Raw genomic sequence first — 19,250 nt, forward strand, 5'->3', positions numbered from 1 at the left:
AAGAATCTGCCTCCAACAAATGAATAAGAAACCTGAAGGATGAGGGCGTAGTTTTGCTTGTATGTGATTTTTCCTGAAGTCAGTCTGTGGCTGTGGATTAAACTTCACCTTTTTGTTGACAGAATCTAGCTTGGGAAATCAAAGAATAAGAGTTATAATGCAGTTCATCATTACCAATTGTAACTTGAACTGAAGCTAATAACAGTTCTTAGCCATACTTGGTAAAAGTTGCTAAATAAAAATGTCAGAACAATCAGCTTCAATCAAACAGAGCAAGGCCTTTTATGACATAATAAGAGTCCAGCTAGACACAGTATAAAGAGCTACTTGATTGAGACATGAAATCTTTAACCCCACAGTAGAGACATCTGATACTTCTTGCTCAAATAAGTCATTTAATTTGTAAGCAACAGTGCCAAGATGATCAACAGCATTAACAAGAGCTCTTATTATCAAGTACCCTGATTAAGAAGTGTAATTTAGTTTTTTTTTTTTTTTTTTTTTTTTTAATCAAAAAGATACAGAACCTGAAGAGTTAGTATGAGCCTCCACCAAGAGCATGTGCAGTATCCAACAATTATAATATATCCATGCTACTCATGTTACCAGAAAATAAATAAATAAATTAATTAATCCTTCTCAACTGGCCATGGATTCATTCTGTTTCTTGTTTTACACAAATATATAATAAATACACATGTAATAGGATTTCTTTCAATCAGATGCTCTATGTTCGTAAATCAATGCATTCCCAAATTACTTTCATTTTGTTCTAACAAGCAAAAATTAGTTAATGGGTTGCCCCAATTTCCTTCAATCAGAGTAGATCTGTGTCAACTCGACACATGCGTATGACATCCAGGCCACATATCAGGTGGAAAACAGTGTACATTATCCAGCCAAAAGTCAGTCCAGAAAACCACTCAGGCCAGCCACAAATGATACATGCATGTTTAGCAAACTTCCACAATCTCAGGTATGCTCATGGAAATTGAAGTCATCATGCATTGAGGATATAATGTTCTGCTGATGACAGGAGAGTCACCTTAGCATAGAAAGATCATAAATAGATTTTCTTTGGTAATACACATCCAAGTGGAGATTTTCCACGTGGTTTTCTTTTTCTTTTTCTTTTTTTTTTTCTTTTTTTTTTTTAAGTTTGTTCAAGTATGCTAGATTTTTCAGCATGGATTTTCTTGGGCATGAGTCTATTTCTATGGTAAGTGTGCTTCTCTATGCATAAATATAGCCATGCTTATTGCTTGAAATGGGTTTTGAATGTGGCTGTGGGCTTGCCCAATACGTTTTTATTTGGGAATGGCTATAGTTATTGTTAAACATTAAGTTTTCATGAGCATGGGTGGAAAGTGGGCTTTGGACATGGACTGTTGGATATGTGTATTTGGACATGGTCACTTTCATGTTATATGTGGTTTTTTTTTTTCACGTATATTTACTATATGGAGAGAAAATGCTATTAGTATTTCGGGACATTACTAGACATTTACATATACCGGGTGGAGTGCAATATATGGGTGAATAGTTACAATGGAACATGCCCTGCAAGACATGCTATGGTCTGTCACGGCAACCATTGAAATGCTTGGCTTTTAGCTTGTTTTTCCAAGCAATTTCATCTTGGTGACCTAAGCCAGACCCATATGTTTTAACGCAAGACAAGTACTTAATACCTGTTCAGTCTATTGAGGAGCAACTATAGCATAGGACTGGTTTTAGTCAAAGTGCATAGATGGGTTTGGATGGACAATGGACTCAATCCAAATGAACTTAGTGGGCGTCCTTTTCTGGATATGTGTTGCATGATTTTGGCCTTTGGTGGACTTGGGCTGGATTCAAGCTAGAACGGTAAGCAGCTTGGCTGGAGTTTCCTGCAACGCCTGTTACATGAAGATTTCAATGCAGGGTGTTAACACTCCCACTGTTTCATGGGGCGTGGCCCACTTGGTTGTTGGATATACCTCCTTCTTGGGCTATCATCCTAACATGATCTGGTGAAACTCATGGACAGAGTGGATTTTATACAGACATAGAACTGTCAATATGCCAGGCAAAATATTAGTTTTATAGGCCCGGCCCTAGGGAGACATCATTTCATAATTTAAAACCAAACCAGCGAAAAACCATTACAGTCCCCATCGATTTGGATAAAAAGACGGTTAAAGATCCAAACTGACTTTATTGAACTCCAACCCACTCCCGTACCAATCAGCATGAAAGAAAAAAAAAATACACTTCAAGATAATACTCTCAGCAAACAAAGCTTCGACTAGGGTTCTATTACAGCTGATTTCATCATCCAAACAGATATTCAAAACAGAGATTCAAAACCAAAATGAACACAAAAATCAAAAGGCAACATTACCTCTTCAGATTGGCAACAGGTGGGAGCTCAGCAACGTTCTATTGCTATTGATGACCGGAGATGCGGCAGGGTTTCCGCGGTTGGTGGATGCGGTGTAAGGATTGAAAATCGAGAGTCGGTGAGGGTTTTATAGGATTTAGGAAACAACACAGGGAGTGAATGGGCTGCAACCTACGCAGAGATATATATAAGTGCCGCCTGGGGTTGTGGGGTCCACGGAGATGATGTTAATCAAATCCCCTCCGTCCATATCTTTTCAAATATAACAATTAAATAGGATCTTAAAAATCAGGAAGATTCAAAACCCAAGTGGGACACACCATAAAAGCAGTTCGAACAGCAACCTCAACCATTAAAAAGTTGAATGGGGTTAGAAATTTGAAAACGGTTCAAAACCGTGGCAAATTAAATATGGTTTAAAACTGTTTTTAAACCAAATCCTTAGCCGTTCCAGATCCATGATTTTGGTGTAGTGGACATTCACCCTTGTAGTGTCCCATTTTTCCGCATAAATGGCAAGATGAGTCAACCAGAATTTTCCCTGTTTGAGATAGTTGAATCGATCATCACGGATGAAGTAGAGGAAGAGTCAGATTTATCTGTTTCATATCCTAGGCCTTTCATGTTTTTGGAGTTCTTACCCATGCCTAGAAGTCATTCTAACTTTTCATTACTTTGAACTTAGTTCTGCTATATGCTTAGATTTTTCTATGTCTAGTTTCAGACTTTTGTTTTCCTTTTTTCAATTTTTCAACTTCTGATTTTAGAAGGTCAATTTCCTTGATTAGTTTTTCAAAAGTAATACTTTGACAGAAGTTCCTCTTTCATACTTGATTCTCTCAAGATTAAACTCATCTTCCTCTTTAAGATCCTTAAGATTGACTGTAGTAGTGGAGGTCATGAGTATTTTCAATGACTTTTGGTCTCTATCATTTTCTAACTTACTAGTTTCTAAGTTGGAGTCATCAGAGTCATCCCAAGTGGCTGTCATAGCTTTTCCATTTGATTTCTTTGTGGGACATTCCGTGGATATGTGACCATACTTTCTACAGTTATAACATTGGAGTTCTTTAGACTTGTTGAAGGATTTGCCTATTGGGCGCTTGCGGTCAAAATGTATCCCTTTGTTACTAAATGGTTTTCCACAGTTCTTGTTAAATTATCTTTTAAATCTTTTAGCTAAATGGTTTTCCACAGAAAATTGCACAATAGTATTCATAGCTTTTGCTTCACTTGTTTTATTTTTTTTTATCAAATGCCATCCATTTTTATTTTGGTTTGGGCTTAATGACTATTGTGCCATTTTCTAGTACCACTTGTTCAGATGGTACCACATATCCATTCTCAACAATTTTCCAAACGTCATGGTCCAGAAATTGCAGAAAATAGTCCGTTCTTACTTTCTAATATGCATAATTTGAACCATCAAAGATAGACGGTCAAGAGAACGATGTTTCCTCTCCTTTAGTCGTAATTCCTACTTCAGTTAAGATATCTCTCTAGGTTATTAAACCCTTTAAGAGGAACCCATTCTAATACCAATTGAAATCATGGTAGAACCAATATTGTAGAAGTATGGAATTAGTCCAAGTGTCCTAGAGGGGGGGTGAATAGGACTTTTTTTAAATTATTTTCTTATGATAACATACAATGCCTAACTTTAACCAAGACAAGTAAGGCAAAGTACCTATATAGCTTCCAAGCCAATAGAGGGTCCAAACACATAAGCTACATAAGATTTATATGAAAAACAACTAGCCTAAGAAGATAGTGTATATGAGAGTGTGTGGGATATGATTCCTATCAATGCTTAAACATTCACTTAATCATGCATCATAATAATCATTTGATAAACATAAGCATAATTAGATTAATGCACAATAGCAATCTCAAACACAATCATATATAATGGTTCAGCTACTTGCCTACTCCACTCCCGGCTGACACACTCTCTTTTAGAGTGTACCGGATTTCACTATCCAATGGTTTTAAATCAGGCTAACCATGAACCTTCACAACCTACATAAGGTCAACTGAGGAGCCTACACAAGGCAACCTTAGATGCCTACACAAGACGACACGTCCTACATAAGGACACAACTAGGAGCCTACACAAGGCAATGCCTATACAAGGTAACACGTCCCACACAAGGACAATATATTCTCCCATTGGAGGCCTACAAAAGGTTTTGACGAATTTGTCACCCAAACTCTAAATCCTAATCCTACACAAGGAAAGGGCTTCAGACTTGACGGAGTCTGTATACTTGCAAATAAGTGAGTGAGTCCCTTTCTCGCACAATCTGAAGATGATCTTCTTATTGATGAAGTGTCTTCAGCTCCCTTGTACCACAACTACTTATGATGCTTCAAGCAATGCTTCAAGGTTGTGAGGTTTAGGGTTTGGACCTATCTTCTCTATTAAATGATATGACTTAAATACCTAGAGAAGATTCCCATGAGCAAGCATTTAAGAGTTTCAGCACAATGATTTTCCTTTAAAAAGTGCTACTGGAAACTCAATGAATGTCAGAGTTTATAATTCAATCCAAGTAAAGAAGATGACAATAAATGCACATGCTATGAATTGAATGATGAACTCTTATAGGAAAAGAAGGCTTGAGGATGAGGGTATGATCTATTACAATAACTCTCTTAAGATTTCTTCAATTCTTGGTCTTCTTGCTAAGAAGCAACCCACCGGTATATATAAAGAAGAATCCCAATGATAAAAAAAGGGCAGAAATCTGTCATTGTCGATGCTATCGAGTGGTCTTCAATTCCATCGAAATTTGAACTTCGATGTTATTGAGCCTTTTTCGATTGCATCGACTTCCTACACTCATATATTTATTTGTATGTAGAACAAATTCTGATTGATCTTATCGAGCACCCTTCGATTTCCATCGACGTGCACTTCGATGTAATCGAGAGGAAGTTCGATCCCATAAGATTCTCCTTAGAAAAATTACCTTTAGTTGCTGAAAGATTTTGTCCCAATTTTCGATATAATCGACCATCCTTCGATGCTATCAAAATTTGAAGTTCGATGGCATCGACGGGTCTTTGCTGTAATTGAAAAAGATGGATATTCCTGGATAGCTTGCTGGACAAAATGTTCCTGAATTTCGATGTAATCGAACAGTCTTCGATGCCATCAATAACTTACTCTCGATGTGATCGAAGGTGCTTCGATTACATTGATGAACACTTAGAGAGTATTTTTTGTGTAGAGGGAGAGCCCTTAGTTGATTCAATCGAAGTGGGTTCGATGCTATAGAAATTTGAATTTCGATCTCATCGAACTCTATTCGATATAATCGACAATTCTCAGCAGATGATAATTTTGTTGCTGGACAGAATGGGCCTATTTAGAAATGCAATCGAACAATGTTCAATAGAATCGAAAATGTCCTTGATTGCAAATCGATGCAATCGATTTTTCCCGTTTAGTTCATGTTTACTCCTCTAATACTCAAGTGATCAAAACTTAAGCTTACTAAAGATGAATTAAGAATTGTTATGGGTTAGACTAAGTTCATGGAATTATATACCTCAAAGGTTTTGTTATGGAAGTGAGGCTTTGTTTACCTGTGTGGTGCGCTCGAACTTATTCTTGGTTGAGTTCTTGATCCTGTAATCTTCAGCTTGAGTCTCACTTATAAGACTGACTCAACACTCAAATAATTTGACAAAGCAAGGCACTTTCAGTTTATGCTTTGATTGTTAATGCTATGAATGTTAGTGTCAAAATGGAATACATGCTAGTATGGAATAATGGATTAAATACTTTGAAGTTATAGATAAAGATGCTAGTATAATGAAATGCTAGAATGTTATATGTGTAATAATCTGGGGGAGTGTCAGTTGAGCATCATCAGTTGTCAGCTATGAAGATTACAAGGATGTTTACATAGGTAGCTTCAAGGTTATTAAAGATTGTGTGTGGTTGATCTTGTTAATGGTTGTAGTATTATGTAATGTTGTGTGTTTTGCCACGAAATTGACAAAGGGGGAGATTGTAAGTGCTATTATGTTAAGCACACATAGATTGTCAAATTTCGTAAGACAAAATCGCTTCAAGGTAGAACCTGAAGATCAACTCAAGATTGGCTTATGATCAAGATAAGATCGGCACATCCTCTCGAAGAAATCGTAGCCCGTATTCAAGTCAAAGTTCAAGAACTCAAGACAAGGTGACTCAAATATTTGCCATATCACAGGTGGTATAACCTTAGAAAGACCTTAGGAATAGGTGCTTTCAAAAATTCTTCATCATGGATTTTCATAAGCGTTTTTGCTATGGAATTTGGCCAGCCTAACTTCTGGTTCGGACAACCTAACTTCCTCGGCCAACCTAACTTCAAACTTAAGCTAAATAACAACTTCTGTTGAAAATTCAGCTAACCTAAGTTCTGGTTCGGCTTACCTAAGCTTGAAATTCGACTAGCCCGAAAAAGTTCGGGTGAAATTCTAGCAATGCAATCTTTTAGAATTCATGAGAATTCGACCAGCCGAATTTGACCTCGGGCCAGCCAAATTTTGGATAATTCTTATCCCATGCAATCTGAAATCCGGTGAACTTAGACTAGTCGAAGCCTATCTTAGGCTAGCTAAAGTTCTAACTTCATTGCATATAAATTGAGTCTCTCTCATTCCAAATTACAACGATATTTTACTTTAATTCTTCTGCAAGAGAGAGAGAAGCTTAAATCCTGGGCAAACTACCTGTTGGTACTTATAAATTTTATTTTAATAACTTATTCAATTCCTTTTTTTTTTCTCGAGATCAATTTAGAGTTAATCTAAGAGAGTAAACTAACTCTTCTTTGAGATCTAAGAGAATTGAATCAAGTAGCATTTGGGTTGTCTGATTGAACACTGCCCTATCTAGGTTTAAGAAAAAAGTCTTGCTACAAGCTTTTGCTATGTCTTCTACATTTGAAGAAAAAATCTCAGTGAGGTTTTATCTGAGATAGCCTGTGAAAATCTTGATGAGGTTTTGTCTAAAATAGCCTGTAAAAATCTCAATAAGGTTTTTATCGTGATAGCCCGTAAAAATCACAAGGAATTGTATCAGGTTATTAAGGTGACCCTGTGAAAACCTTTTTATAGTGAAAACCAAAATTATGAGGGTAGTAATTTTGGGAGTGGAGTAGGTGTGGTTATTTTAAGCACTAAACCACTATAATTCCTTGTGCCATGTAGTGAATGCTTTATTATTTTTGGTGATTAGATGTTATTTATTATTTCATTCTTGTGGTGAATGTTGTAATCCTTTTATATACTCTAGCTAGTTTGAAAGTTTGATTTTAAAAACATTTGTGAAATAAGGTTGTCCTTGTAAGTGACATAGCTTATAGCCCGTTTTGTTGTCAAATTTGTGGTGCCAAAGACACTGTTATGAAGCTTGCATCTGTGAAGAACAATGCTCTACTCAAGATTAGCTTTGTTTGACAAGCACTGTTCACAAGTCAAGATCTCAAGAAGCTTTCAAGTTCAATCTCAAGATCTCAAGAAGTTTTCAAATTTGAGCTACATCAAGACTTCAAGCTTCACTACTTTCAATGTCACTCATCTTTAAGTTTCAATGTCCTTACTTCACTATTGAGGTATGACTGACCTTAGGTTGACCTTTAGAGTAGGTCATCTTGGATACATAACTCATATGTTTTATATAAGTGAGATTGGACAGTTCTAAGACTAGTCCTGGACTTTGTTCGACTAGTCCTAGCACTGCTTTGACCTGTTTAAGAAATTTCTGGATCAGTCGTAAGTTTGTTGCAAAATTCGAATATTTTCTGTTAGGCTACGACTAATCCTGGGGACTGTTCGACTAGTCATAGGAAAAGTGTCGACTGCTTCTTCGACCAGTCGTAGACCTATGATTCAAAGTCCAGCGTTGAAATTCAGCCAGCTTCGACTAGTCGTGAGAGACCTGTGACCAGTTGAAGGAGACCTGCAACCAATCATAAAACTGCCAAATCTTATCGCGCCCGAAATTTCAAATATCTGTTGGTTCTGCGACTAGTCGTAGAGGTCCTTAGACCAGTTGAAGACGTGATTTGCTTACCTATAAATAGAGCATAAATCTCAAAATGAATTAAGCAATTCAAGTTAATTTAAGTCGGCCTTCTGAGAGATAAGTCTGTGCTCCATTTAAAGCTAAGTGTGCATATTTAGTATTCTCTTTCTTTAACTTTGTTAATTGATGTTGTTTCTTGCATTCCAATCTAATCTGAAAAGAGGAATTGTTGTTTTCCTTTTTCTGGAATCAAAATCAATTAAAGCTAGCCCTTCTGTTTGAATTTAAAATCTATTAGAAACTAGAACCATTATAAAGTGAGTATTGGACATTGATCTTGAACATTCAAATCTCTACTCCAAGTTGGTTCTTTTGGGCTGCTACAACGAAGGAGAAATTCAGGTATTTTACATATGTGTAATTTACTTTCATTTGGTTTTCTTTTGGGATTTACCAGAAAAATCTCATTGTATTGATTATCTGAGGAGAGCTAGGAAAACTCAGAAGAGGGGTTTTTTTAATTGTGTAAGCCCACAGAAAAAGACACAATTGTGAAGGTTTTTAGGTGAACCTGGGAAAACCTATTTTTGATAGTGAATGCTAATATCCCCTGTGTGAGGATATTAGGAGTGGAGTAGCTGTGTGGCTGTTGTTGAACAGTTGGTGTACACATAGGCGAACCACTATAATCCCTTGTGTTTTATGGTTGTGTGGTTTATATTTCATATCTTTAATTATTCATGTGTGGGATGTATATGTGAATGTGAATGTTGTAATCATTTCATTTCAAGCTCAGTGGTGAATGTTGTAATAGTTAAGATTTATATTGCTGCAATTTATCTCTTACTATTACTTTATTAGTTTGAGCTTCAGTTTCTCTATTTGTTCTAGAAATAAGGTTGTCCTACCATAAACTTTGGTTTTTGGTGTAAGGTTATCCTTAGAACAATTTTTGTTTCAATTTCTCTATTTTAGGTTGCTTTCCATTCCTATACTGTGATTGGTGTATAGTGCTATCTATTCTTTATTTCATATTCCGCAGTATTTATTTTTAATTTAGCATAGTCCTATTCACCCCCCCTCTAGGACATATAGCTTGGCCATTTCAAGTGGTATCAGAGCCTAATAGCTCGCTCTTATTGCTTTTTATTTGGATTTAATTCCTGAGCTAACGATCTAAGCTATATATAAGATGTCAAATTTTGATAGCCTGTCAGTCACTAGGCCTCCACCCTTTGATGGCTCCAATTATTCCTATTGGAAAGCCCGGATGAGGATCTTCCTCAAATCAATGGATGAGAGTATGTGGCAAGCCACAGTGACTGAATGGAACCCACCTACCACTGAAGTGACTGGTATTGATGGTTCAAAATCAATGAAAGTAACACCATATTTCTTATGGACCACCCTTCAGAAAAATGAGAGTAATACCAATGCAAAAGCACTAAATGCAATTACTTGCGCACTATCACCAGATGAGTTCAAAAGAATCATATCTTGTGATACTGCAAAGCAAGCCTGAGATATATTAGAAATGACACATGAGGGTACTACAATTGTCAAAAAATCTAAAGTCCAACTCCTCACAACCAAATTTGAAGAAATTCATATGGAGGAAAATGAAATGTTTATGGACTTTTGCACAAGATTAAATGACATTGTAAACTCAATGTGGGGTCTTGTCGATAAAATCCTAGAAAGTAAAGTGTGTGCAAAGATACTACGCTCACTTCCTGAACGGTTCAACTCTAAGGTAACCGCGATCCAGGAACTTCGTGATACGGATAATATGAGGGTAGAAGAACTAGTTGACTCTTTACAAACCTATGAGTTAAACTTTAAAGCTCCTAAAAGTAAATCCATTGCTCTCAAATCTTCTAAAGGTATTTCTCAAGAAAACTCGGATTTAGAAAATTCTGAAGACGATATGGCTCTTTTAGCGAAGAAATTTTACAAGATTTTCAAAAGAAAGAAAAGGGTATATTTTCAAAAATCAAATGATAAGAAAAGATCTAAAAGTTAGACGTCTTTGAAAGATAGTCAATGTTACAACTGCCAAGAGTATGGGCACTTAGCAAACAAATGTCCTAAAAAGGACAAAACAAAAAGAAAGGGTATGTTGGCTACATGGGATGAATCATCTGATTCTGAAGTTTCTTCTGAATCAGAAGATTCTGAAACTAAGACGGGGAATGAAGTTAAAGCCCTTATGACTCTAGCCAAGTTCACTTTTTCAGATCATGATGATTCAACTAGTGAAGAAAATCTGAACAGTGAATGTGAAAATGAAGATGATCTTCAAGATGCTTATAACGCCCTATACAAGGAAAGTTGTAAAATTGCTGTCAAACTTAAACTTCAAAAAGAAAAGTTTTTTAAACTCAAAGAATGTTTTGAATCACTTGTTTTAGAAAAATCCCAAATTTCAGATTGTTTTGAAAAATCAAAATGCGATTTAGAATTCAAAACTTCCCTGATTGAAAATCTGAAATCTGAAAATGAGAGACTTAAAAATGAAGTATCTTCTCTTCTGAGTTTAAAGGATACATGGAGGTATGCCCAAGGAGATCCAAAGTTAGAAAAACTTTTATCTAGATCTAGAAAATATGGTGACAAATCCAGATTGGGCTATGATAAGAATATACCTCCTAAACAAAAGTATACTCCTCCTAAGTTTGTGAAAGGAGAGTCCTCGAACTCAAAAGGGAAAAGTACTTATCAAGGTTTTTCTAAAAATACAAAAACTTTTCAAAAACCTAAAAGCAGTCATGCCAACTTTAAAAATCAGAACCGAAACCCTCTTGCTGAAAAGATAGTAGATTTACTCAAGGAGCTCTTAAAATCTAACTCGGTAGGTCATTCTTACAACATCAAACAGAAGAAGACCAACTATACTTCTAAACCCAAAACAGTTCTGAAATGGGTTTCTAAAGTTGCCTGCTTGGTTTCTCACACCGCTTTCAAAGCAACAAGCCATTCAAAGTGGTACCTAGACAGTGGATGCTCAAGGCATATGACTGGTGATAAAGGTTTATTCACCGATCTCAATGACATGACTGATGGTTCAGTCACATTTGGTGATGGCAGCAACTACAAGATTATGGGCCAAGGTACTGTTTAACTCTATAACCTTCCTTCGTTTAAAAATATTTTATATATTGAAGGTCTAAAACATAACTTGCTTAGCATATCTCAAATATGTGACAATAACCACAGTGTACGGTTTTCTAATCAAAGCTGTGAGATTCTAAATAACAAGGGTTCAGTAATACTAACTGGACGTAGAACGTCTGAAAACTGCTATATTGTTACGAATCCATCTTATCTAATCAATCATGGTCCATACAGACGAGACTGATTTATGGCACAAACGTCTTGGACATGTACACTACCGAAATCTACATAGATTGAGCAAACGGGAACTTATAAGAATTTTACCCAAACTATAAAAATTAGATAAAATATGTGGTGAATGCCAGATTGGCAAAGAAATAAGGAACTTACACAAAAAGGTGAATTCCAACACCACATCAAGACCACTCGAGCTTCTCCATATGGATCTTATAGGACCTACCAGGATGGAAAGTCGAGGTAGCAAAAGATATATCTTGGTAACTGTAGATGACTTTACCAGATATACTTAGGTAGTCTTCTTAAGGGACAAATCAGAAACCTTTGAAGAAGTGAAAAAGGTTCTTAAAAGGATTCAAACTGAAAAAGGTTCTTAAGTCAGTAAGATTTGCAGTGATCATGGATTTGAATTTAAGAATAGTGGTTTTGAGAAGTTCTATAGCGACTAGGGAATATTAAATGAATTCTCAGCGCCCAAAACTCCACAACAAAATGGAATAGTTGAAAGGAAAAATAGAGTGCTTCAAGAAATGGCTAATGTCATATTGAATAGTATGAAGCTCTCTAAGAATCTTTGGGCTGAAGCAGTCAATACAGCTTGCTATATTATTAACCGAGTTTACACTAGTAAAAGTAATAATAAAACGGCTTATGAAATTTGGTTCGATAGAAAGCCTACTGTCAAATACTTTCGAGTTTTTGGCAGCAAGTGCTATATTTTACGATATCATGAAAATCTGGGAAAGTTTGATATGAAGAGTGATGAAGGGATCTTTCTAGGATGTTCTTTAAACAGTCGAGCTTATAGGGTTCTGAACAAAAGGACCGGTGTGATTCAAGAGTCCATCAATGTGGTCATTGACGATCACTTAAACACACTTGTCTCAAGTTCAGATAATGATAAACACATCATTGGAACCAAATGGATTTTCAAAAATAAGTCTGACGAACTTGGCAATATAAGTAGAAATAAGGCTAGGCTAGTGGTACAAGGTTACACTCAAATTGAAGGTATTGACTATAATGAAACATTTGCACTAGTAGCGCGTCTTGAATTAATTAGACTCTTTATATCCATTGCGTGTTTCAAAAAGTTTAAGATTTACCAAATGGATGTGAAAAGTGCGTTTTTAAATGGCGATCTACATGAGGAAGTCTATGTTGAACAACCAATGGGTTTTGAAGACTCCAAGAATGCCGATCATGTTTATCGCCTTAAAAAGGCACTTTAGGACTTAAAACAAGCTCTTAGGGCATGGTACAAGAAACTAACAAAGTTTCTATTAAGTCATAATTTTCAAATGGGATGTGTTGATAAAACTCTGTTTATTAAAAAATATAATGATCACATCTTATTAGTACAAATCTATGTTGATGATATCATTTATGGATCTACCTATACTAACATGACTATTGAGTTTGTAGATTTGATGAAATCTCAGTTTGAAATGAGCATGGTTAGGGAATTGAATTATTTCCTTGGGTTGCAAGTAAAGCAAAAACCTCATGGAATGTTTATTTCTCAATCTAAATATGCTATAAATTTGATTAAGAGATTTGGATTTGAGAATGGTAAAAAATTTGATACTCCTATGAGTACAACTTTGAAACTCTCAAAAGATTCTGCAGGTAAAAATGTGGATCCGAAATTATATCGGAGTATAATTGGTAGTCTATTGTATTTAACTGCTAGTAGACCTGATATCGATCTAAGTGTTGTTATTTGCGGTAGATATCAGTCTAATCCTAAAGAGTCACACTTGACTGCTGTCAAGCGGATTATACGATATGTCGCAAGTACTGTTAATCTCGGTCTCTGGTATCCTCATGAGACTGTGTTCAATTAGCTGGGTACTCGGATGCTAACTGGGTTGGTAATCTTGACGATAGAAAATCAACCAGTGGTGGTTGCTTCTATATTGGAAACTGTTTAGTTTCTAGGTTTAGCAAGAAACAAAGTTTTATATCACTTTCAACAGCTGAAGCTAAATATATTGCAGCTGGTAATGTGTGTACTCAGCTAGTTTGGATGAAACGTATGTTAAGTGATTATGGAATTAAACAGGATTCTATGTTATTATATTGTGATAATTCCAGTACCGTAAATATTTTAAAAAATCCAATTCAACATTCTCGTACTAAGCACATTGACATTAGATTTCATTATATTCGAGAATTAGTAAAAGAAAAAGTTATATCCTTGAAATATATTCCTACCGAGAATCAACATGCTGATATTTTCACTAAACCGCTCGACAAAAGCAGGTTTAACAAAATGAAATTTGATCTTGGCATGTGCATTTAAAAGTGATTATTTATGTCTATTTGTATCATAGTGTATATAATTGCTTGATTTGTTTTCAAATTTTTGAATATAATGCTGGAAATCAGTTTTTCTGGCCGGTACTCGACCAGTCGTGAATCTACACGACCAGTCATACTACGACCGGTCGTGTACATCCATGACCAGTCGTGAATCGCGTGAATCTCTTATAATTTAGGGAAAATGCATCTTCTTCTTCATTTCTTCTTCACTCTCCAACGGGCCAACGCACGACCAGTCGAACCCATCCTTCAAAATCTTCAAGGTTAGTGCTCCTTTTACATTTTTCTTGTAGATTTGAGTCTAGATTTCTTCTACTTGACTCTTGAAGTTTTCTATTTTCAAATTTCGTTGAGATTTGGGATTTTTCTTAGGTAAAATCTGATTTGAGAAAACCCACTTCTCAATCCTTTACAACTCTCTATTTCCTTAAAATCCTTATTGCAAATGGCATCCAGAGGTAGAAAAAAAACATCCCGGGGTCCTTCTTCTTCCTCTAGATTAGCCCCTATTACTAAGTGTCATCTTCAGGCTCCCGAGGACGATCCATCCTATGTTCGAGACATCAGATTACGTAATGTTATTGTTGAACATCCTGTTAACATTTGTAAGTGCCATAATTTATAGCCCTTTTGTGTTTGTCAAATTTGTAGTGCCAAAGACACTATTATGAAGCTTGCATCTGCGAAGAACAATGCTCTACTCAAGATCAACTTAGGTTGACAAGCACTATTCACAGGTCAAGAATCTCAAGATGCCTTCAAGTTATACCTCAAGATCTCAAGAAGCTTTCAAATTTGAGCTCCATCAAGACTTCAAGCTTTACTACTTTCAAAGGTCACTTGTTTCCTATGTTCAATGTCCTTACTTCACTCCTGAGGTATGACTGACCTTAGGTTGACCTTTAGAGTAGGTCATTTTGGATAGATAATTCAATTTTTTTTTTATAAGTGAGTTTGGTCTGTTCTAAGACTAGTCCTGGACTTTGTTCGACTAGTCCCAGCACTGCTTCGACCTGTCTAAGAAATTCCTGGATCAATCGTAAGTTTGTTACAAAAATTGGAAATTTTGTGTTAGGCTTCGACTAGTCCTGGGGACTGTTCGACCAGTCGTAGGTACAGTATTGACTGCATCTTCGACCTGTCGTAGAGCTACGACTCAATGTACAACGCTGAAATTCGACTTGCTTCGACTAGTCGTGTGAACGTACGACCAGTCGTAGGAGACCCATGACCAGTCGTAGACCACCTACGACCAGTCGTAAAATGTCAAATCTTATCACGCCCGAATTTTTCAAATATCTGTTGGTTCTACGATTAGTCGAAGAGGTCCTTAGACCAGTCGAAGACATGATTTGCTCACCTATAAATAGAGCACGAATCTCAGAATTATTTCATTAAAAAAAAGGCAATTCAAGTTAATTTAATTCGGTCTTCTGAGAGATAAGTCGGTGCTCCATTTAGGCAAAGTGTGCATATTTAATATTCTCTTTCTTTAGCTTTGTTAATTGATTTTGTTTCTTGCATTCCAATCTAATCTGAAAAGAGGAATTGTTATTTTCCTTTTTTTGGAATCAAAATCAATTAGAGCTAGCCCTTTTGTTTTAATTTAAAATCTATTAGAACCTAGAACCATTATAAAGTGAGTATTGGACATTAAACTTTGACATTCAAATCTCTACTCCGACTTGGTTCTTCTGGGCTGCTACAACGAAGGAGAAAATTAGGTATTTTACAATTTGTATATTTATATTGTTTGGTTTTATTTGAGGTTAAGTCAAAAAAATCTCAAAGTTATTGGTTATCTGAGGAGAGCCAGAAAAATCAGAAGTGAGGGTTTTTGAATTGTGTAAGCCTTGTGAAAAAGACACAATTGTGAAGGTTTTGGGTGAACCTGTGAAAACCTATTTGATAGTGAACGCTAATATCCCCTGTGTGAGGATATTAGGAGTGGAGTAGCATTTTGTGTGGCTGTTATTTAACAGTCGGTGAACACACGGGCGAACCACTATAATTCTTTGTGTTGTGGATGTGTAATTTATATTTCCTATCTTTTATCATTCAGAATTGTGGAATGTATGTGTGAATGTGAATGTTATAATCATTTCATTTCAAGCACAGTGGGAATGTTGTAATAATTTAGATTTACATTTTAGCATTATATTTTTGATATCTCTTTATTATTACGTTGAGCTTCAGTTTCTCCATTTGTTCTAGAAATAAGGTTGTCCTACCATAAACTTTGGTTTTTGGTGTGAGGTTGTCCTTAGAACAATTTTTATTTATATTTCTCTATATTAGGTTGCTTTCCATTCCTATACTGTGATTGGTTTATAGTGCTATCTATTCCTTGTTTCATATTCTGCTGTATTTAATTTTAATTTGGCATAGTCCTATTCACCCCCCCTCTAGGACATATAGCTTGGCCATTTCAACATTAATCATGTTGCTCCATTTGAGATCCTTCCCATGCTCCAAGCTGTAGGTTGGGATAACTTATTACATTGGGGTTGGCCAGCATACCGGTCCATTGCCCAGTCCATGTTTGCTTGCATATGTGATTTTTCATTGGAAAATTTATCTTTTAAGATAGCCACAAGAGAAGGACCATTTGACGTTGATCGTCATTTGATTTCAGCTCTTATGGAAATTCTTGTGAATAATGAGGGCATTCCTATCATAACTTATCTGAAAAACTCTCTGTATCTGAAAAACATATGCTCACTAAAGATTTATGCAATTTGGATGTTCAATGGACTCATAAAGGGAATGCGTTTCCGTCAAAAATATCTGTTACCCAAATATAGAGTTCTTCATAAAATCTTTGTGTCTAACTTGTATCCTCGTTCGGGTAATAAATCTAAATTGACTTCATTCATGGTCCGTGTTCTTCATGCTGTTGCTAGTTGTGCTTATGTTTGTCTACCATCCTTAATTTGTAACTCCATTATTTAGTTTCGACTCCATCTTGGTCATAGTGACATTCCTTTTGGTTATTTGATGACTGTGTTGGCTACACATATGTTAGTCGATATGCTGGTTGAAGAGGCCCCTATCCATCATTTGATATTTAACAATTCTAATATCAATAAGATAAAGCTTGATTTCCTTCCTGGTCAAGGTGTTGGTGGTGGCAATGCTGAAGCTGAACATGAGAAAGAAGCGAGTGATCTTCCTCCTGATGATATCAACATGGATGATATATTTGAAGAACTTGAATCTAATTCTGGAGATGATCCAGATTATGAGCCTTCCGAGTTTGATGCACGTCTACATGCATTGGAAGATAAAGTTGAGAATATGAATGTTAAGATGGAAAACATGTCTGTTGCCCATGATTTACAATTCAAGTATATGCGCAAATATCTTAGGTGCTTGAACAAGAGCTTGCATCAACTTGATCCTTCCATCCCTGCACCTTCATTCGGTTCTGATTAGATCTTTTAAGTTAGTTGGTCTGTTATAACTTTATTACTCTTGTGTTAGCTTAAGTGGTTTTGAGACTGTAGCTATCTTTGACTTAGCTCAATTTATGGATTATGTGAACTGTTTATGCTGGTTAATCATATCTTGTCTTATTTTCACTCATATATCTCTTTCCTTATTACTCCTTAGCCATTTGTTCTATGCTTCCTTTGTCCTATTGTGACAAAAAGAGGGAGAATGGATATGGATGTAATGTATGTCTAATGAATGATTATGTTATGAGGATGGAGTAGCATTGTATATGTTACTCAGGGGGAGTATGTGCAGAAGTGGTCTGTATTGAATATTGAGTTACAGGTTTGCAGGATCATGTATGTTATGTTAAATATTAATTTACAGGTTTGCAGGATCATGTATGCCGGTTGATAATAACTGGTACATGATATAACAACTGGTGCATGATTCTTTAATCAGATATTCTGTGTTATATATGTAACATATCTTGGAAGTGTGTTTTGTCACTAATTTGACAAAGGGGGAGATTGCAAGTGCTATAGCTTATAGCCCTTTTTGTTGTCAAATTTGTGGTGCCAAAGACACTATTATGAAGCTTACATCTGTGAAGAACAATGCTCTACTCAAGATCAGCTTTGTTTAACAAGCACTGTTCACAAGTCAAGATCTCAAGAAGCTTTCAAGTTTGATCTCAAGATCTCAAGAAGCTTTCAAATTTGAGCTACATCATGACTTCAAGCTTCACTACTTTCAAGGTCACTCATCTTTAAGTTTCAATGTCCTTACTTCACTATTGAGGTATGACTGACCTTAGGTTGACCTTTAGAGTAGGCCATCTTGAATATATAACTCATATGTTTGATATAAGTGAGTTTGGACAGTTTTAAGCCTAGTCCTGGACTTTATTTGACTAGTCCTAGTATTGCTTCGACCTGTCTAAGAAATTCCTAGATCAGTCGTAAGTTTGTTGCAAAATTTGGATATTTTCTGTTAGGCTACGACTAGTCCTGGGGATTGTTCGACTAGTCGTAGGAATAGTGTCGACTGCTTCTTCGATCAGTCGTAAACCTACGACTCAAAGTCCAGCGTTAAAATTCGGCCAGCTTCGACTAGTCGTGAGAGACGTACGACCAGTCGAAGGAAACGTACGACCAGTCATGAACCTGTCAAATCTTATTGCGCTCGAATTTTCAAATATCTGTTGGTTTTATGACCAGTCGTAAAGGTCCTTAGACTAGTCGAAGACGTGATTTGCTCACCTATAAATAGAGCACAAATCTCAGAATGAATTAAGCAATTCAAGTTAATTTAATTCGGCCTTTTGAGAGATAAGTCTGTGCTCCATTTAAAGTTAAGTGTGCATATTTAGTATTCTCTTTCTTTAGCTTTGTTAATTAATTTTGTTTCTTGCATTCCAATCTAATCTGAAAAGAGGAATTGTTGTTTTCCTTTTTCTGGAATCAAAATCAATTAAAGCTAGCCCTTTTGTTTGAATTTAAAATCTATTAGAAACTAGAACTATTATAAAGTGAGTATTGGACATTGATCTTGAACATTCAAATCTCTACTCCAACTTGGTTCTTTTGCATTGCTACAACGAAGGAGAAATTCAAGTATTTTACATTTGTGTAATTTACTTTCATTTGATTTTCTTTTGGGATTTGCCAGAAAAATCTTATTGTATTGGTTATCTGAGGAGAGCCAGGAAAACTCAGAAGAGGGGTTTTT

Source organism: Magnolia sinica, chromosome 9 (genome assembly GCF_029962835.1).
Source record: "Magnolia sinica isolate HGM2019 chromosome 9, MsV1, whole genome shotgun sequence".
NCBI classification, from domain to species: Eukaryota; Viridiplantae; Streptophyta; class Magnoliopsida; order Magnoliales; family Magnoliaceae; genus Magnolia; species Magnolia sinica.